This window comes from Anser anser, assembly GCF_964211835.1.
Source record: "Anser anser genome assembly, chromosome: 9".
NCBI lineage: Eukaryota > Metazoa > Chordata > Aves > Anseriformes > Anatidae > Anser > Anser anser.
The window spans coordinates 24,557,419-24,563,418 of NC_139729.1; positions in this window are offsets into that span (position 1 = coordinate 24,557,419).

Genomic DNA, 6,000 nt, shown 5'->3' on the forward strand with positions numbered 1-6,000 from the left:
CACATTGGCTTCGGGAGCGATGCTTTGGAGCAGACGCAGCAGCTGCCTGATGCGAGGCCAGGCTGTCACCAGTGACACACTGTGGCAGTGCCAGCAAGGTCAATGCCTCCAAAATGAAAGAGCTGCTCCCGTTATTTCCAGCTGGGCAATGGCATTTTGTTGCACATTAGGTTGGGCTTTACGCTCAGACAAGTTTTAGTGTAGCCTATCGGTCAGGGAGAGCAATGCTACTCACTCCCACTCACTCCCTACTCTTGACAGCTAATCCACAGGGAAGGTGGATTTATTATGGCCCCATCAGAGGTGCAGCCTTGCACGATACCTCAGTGTTAGGATTGATGCAATAAATGTTCTTTGCTCAGTCCCTGCATGGCAGCCTTTGCACCAGGCTGCGGACTTTCAGCAAACATCTTCTGAAGGACTGTGCTCTGCAAAAAACCCCTCAGCTGCCCACCACCCAGCCGTGATTCCTTGAATTCACGCAACCAGTATCACAGGAAAAAAGAGGCAAAAAAAGACTGCCCAGGCCTTAACTTCTGAACGAGGAGCCAGGATCTGCCCAAGGTTGAGCGGTGATTAAAAGTTATCACCCCCTCGTGGCACGAGGGCTGCCGTAGGTATAGCTACCAGCTAGCAAACAGCTTTACAGAGCCCATAATTCACCCTCGCCATTCCCCACGTTTCCTATCTCATAGGAATTCAGGTCTGGGCACGCAAAAAAAGAAGCTTGTTGCTGCAGTGTTGAACAGACCGACTTCCCATAGCCATCCCGGGGCCTCCTTTTCATTCAGTCTCCTTGCAATTTATTTTCTCATTTGTGCTGCCCACATTCAGGGGCACCCAGTTACCTTTGGGAGCAAACTCCCCACCTCCTGCATCCAGCAGAGCTGTGGTCAGTGCCCTAAGTATCCTAAATTTTGCTCTTTCTAGAGCAAACTGTCTTATTTTTAAGCACCTCATTTTCAACCTCTCCGTGAAGCTTCCAATCAGTTCTGGGACGGTAATACTTGGATTGAAGAGAGAAAACAGCTAAAAGTAATGTTTTAGAGACAGACAGGACATGAGGGATGAAGTGTGTAAGTAAAGAGATGATTTCAGTTCTGGCACCTTTGGCAGTGCTACATATCTCCTTAAGACTCATAATAATGAAAAAAAAATGAATCTACTGCTAAGAAGTACAAAAACCATATTTACTATTAATGTATAGTCTAGAGACATTTAAAAGTAAGATTATTTTATAGTAAAATGAATATAAATTTGGCCTGTAAAGGACTTTAAGGCCTTTTTTGTGTTCAGGTGAAACATTATCAATTGGTGCTGTGTGTGGCTGTATTTATACACTTTGCTTTTCACATTGCCATTAGAAAACCCCACGCACATTCTTTCCATGTAAAATAATTTTCTTAAATAACTTAGTCCAACGGTTACACCTAGTCTGAGTATCAACATATTATTTTTTTTTAATGTTTTGATTATAAGTGAGTAAATGAGCATATGTGCAATTATATTTTGGGTGCAATAGCTTTAGCCGCCACATTTTGGCATTTTATTTTATTAGCTAAAAGCTCACATATGGTTTCCATGTTTCCAATCTGGTTTTAAGGATGCAATAGCTGAATTAAGCAATGTTTCTCCTCACTCCAATTCCCTTAGATATACTTAAAAAGTCCATTCAGATTATAAAAAAAGTAAATTAAGGTTTATAATATTCAGAAGGTGGCCCATGGTAGTGACTAGTACAGACCTATCTTGTAAGTGCCCTCACACCCCGCACGAACTGTTAAAAGATGTCTCACAGTTTAAAATATTACGATCCTGTGGGGCAGAGTCATGCCCAAATGCCAAAATATTTCTTTTATGAAGAATGATGCTGTTATATCGGTGCAGGCGCCACCAGGTAACGGGTCACCCTGTGAGGCCACTGGCACTTGCAGGTCCTCCATCTCCTCCCGATGTTGGACCTGGGGGGACTGGGGAGGGCTTTGGCAGCTACAGGACCGAACTATCAAGCTTCGTAAGCTGGAAGAGAATTGAAGAGAAAAGATGTTTGTTTTTATGAGAGGGACATGATAGCTGTCTCCGAACACACAAAATGCGGTTATGAGAAGAACATTGATCAACTTCGTATCCCATGGGGAAGGAAATCGCTCATGTTTGCAGCAGAAGTGCTGTGGTTTGGATGTTAGGCAAAGCTTCTTAATTGCAAAGGTCAGGAAGCACTTAATGAAAGGGATGAAGTTAGTGAATCCCTTGAGAAGAGGTTTTCAATGACAGTGAAGGCAAACACATGTCAGGGATGGTCTTGGCATCCACACAGCAGACTGACTATGTGACCTCCCCAAGTCCCAGCCAACCTCACATTTCTGTGAGCTCATGAAAATGCATCTAGCATGTCTGGAAGCACAGGAGAGCAGGACTTCTCTACTGTGTTGATACAAATCTAGTCAGATTCAGGATAATGCTCTTCTACGTCCCTCTTCGTGCTACCAACATCCAACTCCCATGGTCCCTTTACTGGGTTTCCTAGTTCACTTTGGTCAACAAGTTTCTGCTGAGGTGGAACAGGTTCAACATGAGGTGACAAGAATTCCCTCCTGCTAAACACTTGTGTTTGCAGCTGACGGTAGCTGTGACACCTGGGGCTTTTTCAGAGTGACCTTCTGATCACGGCTGTGTTGTTTGGTGTGAGATGTTCAGGGACTGAAGTGCTGTGATCCAATCTGTGTCACATCTCACAAGCGTAAGAAAAAACAAATAAGTAGATACTGAGCCCAAACTTCTACCAGTTATCATTGCAGGGAGGGGAAAATGGTCTCCTCTGTCAGTACATCCCGGAGTTTTTATTGACCAGTAAGTAGTCTGACTGAGTAAAACCAAAGCATCAGAAGTACAGACTTATTTTACAGAATCTTCAACTTTCCAACTAAATCTATCCTAATTCAGCAAAACATGCAAGTTTGAACATAAATCACATACTTAGGTACACTTAAGTATGGGATTCAGCCGTTTGCTGTGTAGGGTCCCTACATTACTAAGTCATTGGCTGCTAGTCTTGGCTCTTTTTTCAGCTAAATCGAAATGGGAAAAGGTTTCCACACTGGGATGAAGCCAAGATCTTCAAGTTTCTGTCTCGCTCTTCCTTTTCCCTCCCTCTTGTCTCTCTCTCTCCCTCCACCCTCCAACTGAACAAGATAGATGCTTGACAACTGTTTCTATCTTGCTATTAGCCTGGAATTTAGGTCTTTGGGTGTGGGAAATTCAAGACCAAATCTCTGCTCAGATGCGTTCAGTTTAGAGTTGTAATCCCAGTTCTTGCTTATTTGAGCTACGCTGACCACGGCGCTATGTAAAGCAGCAGCATCCTTCTGATTTGGGTAAATCATGGGCTGAAGAGACCTAGCGAGTGGAAGGTATGCTCTACGCTAATCTGATCCCTCACAGAGCTTTGCTGTTGACAACTGAAGGTTTTCTAAAATTGTATTTTAATTAAAGCTTCCTAACCAACTCTAAAGATTCAACTGATATTTTAAAGGGTGGCCAACGTTTTTCAGTTCTTCAGATATCAAACTCCCATAACTTTGCTTGAAGACATGGAGAAGAAGGTGACCTCAGCTTTTCTGAAAATCAGCTTTACGTTTCGTGTTTGCGAACAGAATTACTGTCTGCGATCGGTTTTAAAAATGCAGACCTGGAAGACTTTCCTTCTCAGTACCAGTGAAATGAAATAATAAAAGCATTAATAGCTTGGAGAACAAGTGAATATTGTGCTGAAAATTCCGTGTAGTGCCTGGAATGGTCCACATGGACATGCAATCTGCAAGATCAAGAGATGCTTCAGCCCTTCTGCTGACACTTGAAAAAACCATTACAAGGCTTAAGGAGGAAAACAAAGTAATGGAAACATCCGCTTAAAAGGAACGTTTCCAATCACTGGTACTCCATTCATTATATGCCTGAGTGGTTCCAGAGACAACAGAAAACTATGCATTGTTGCAATGCCAAGAACAAGCGAGGCAATACGGATGTTGTGTTGCTTCTCACTCATGGCAATCTGAATGCTGTCATGCCCTCCCCATCCTGCCCAGCTGAAGTCATCAGCCAGGAGGTTAGTGCCGTGGTCTCGCTTGTGCCCAAGCGCGCCGTGCTGAGCAGGGGGTGGTGGTGGGGTTTCGGGACCCTTCCAGCCAGACCCAGGTTGGGTTGCAGAGCTGGCACCGGAGCTGCAGCTGCCTGACAGCAACATAAGGCATTTGCTCCAGAGCAGGCAGACACTGGGCAGGCTTTCTGCCTGATGCGTTGTCAAGCTAAAAAGCTTTTATGGGAGGTGGGGCTTTTTATGGGAGGTAAAAACACAGCAGTCATTTAATTAACAATACCTCGAAGTCTTTCCTGTAGAGAACCGCATGGCTGAAGTTTTCCCAGACCCACTGTGATAACCTTGTTAAGTTTTGGACAATATTATTTAATCTTTGCTCTGTAAGCCAGACTTTGGATGTTTCCCCAGCATCACTGTAGCATGGCAGTTGCCTACATTACAGCACAGCCTCTCCAGCATGGCGGCTATTTGAAAATGTCACCATATGCTACAGATAGCTCAAGTGCACTTTCAGAAACCTACTCTCAAGGCCCAGTAAGACCCACAACAATATAGCGCCCTGGCCTTTTTCACAAAGTGAAGCATCAGCTCTTAATGAGAACTTGCTTCCAACCCGCATATATCAGAGGGGAGGGTGCCCTGTTTCTAATTAGTACCCAGGGGACTTCTGCTCCAACTACCCTCTGCTTCACCAGACGAGGCAGAAAAAACTCCACCTTGCGCAATATTACCTGCTTTGAGTTCAGCGGGCCAAAGGACCATAACCAGGAATAGGACATCGGTTGCCACGACCTTGTATAAAGTCTACCTCCGTCCACCGGCGTCATCGACTTCTGTTGAGTTTGGATCAAGCCAGAATGGGTTAAGAAATGGGTACGTGTGGTGAAACTGTGTAACTTGCTTTTTTTTTTTTTTTTTTGGCTCTACATATAGTCTAAATTAATGATCTTGGCTGATACATGCCTTTTTTTTGATCTTTCTTTTTGGCATCTTGTAAGTTAAGCTTACCCAAAACTTTATGAAAAGAATACATATCCACTTAATGCCAATCGGCGAAGATTAGCATTTGCAAAGCCTATTTTTTCGTGCTATTTTGCATCTTGGTGCAGTTTTCTAGATCTCTTAAATGTAAAAACAAACAAACATCCATACATCTGGGACCAGACTTTCAAGTAGAGCTCAGGGCCAGCTTTTTTTCCTTTCCTGAGTGCTCAGCACCCAGAGCAGGGCCAAATTTTAAAGCCAGTTCAGCTAAACCGGGGCCAGGTTTCCCCAGAAACATGGAGAAGCAGAGGCTGCCATTGAGACAAATATGCACAGATTCATCGTTTAACTCATCCTCCCACCCAGGAATGATAAAATGACACGGTCCTACAGCAGTAATAATATCAGCTATTGATAACAACAGCTACGACCCTACGACGGACGCCTGAACAGCTGGGAGGAATGTTGGCCACGGAGGGCGATTGCTCAAGTCCCCAGTGAAGACCTGAGTGTTTGCTTATGTTCTTGCTTGGCAAGATACAGCACTATCAAGATGCTATTTAGTGTTTGAGCAAGAGTATCATTTCTGACATGCCACTGATTCCTTGAAACATAAGAAAGCCATTGGGAAGGGAGATATGCCGTTGGTAACTGCTCTTCCTTGCCGATTTACTGGGCCTAAGCCTGATTTATGAAGTGCAGCACTGGACAGGATGTTGCCAGTTGAGGTTGTATATAGTATGTCAGCTGCAGAATTTACAGATGACCTATGTCCTGTAGGGAAATGGCTCTGCACTGGATAGAAGATGATCTGAGCAGGTGTTTTCCATCTCCAGCTTCTATGGCGAATTGAGTCTTTCAGTCTGAGGACTGCCAAGTGCACGTTTAATTGGAGGAGAGATAGTTGGGTGAGCAAAGCA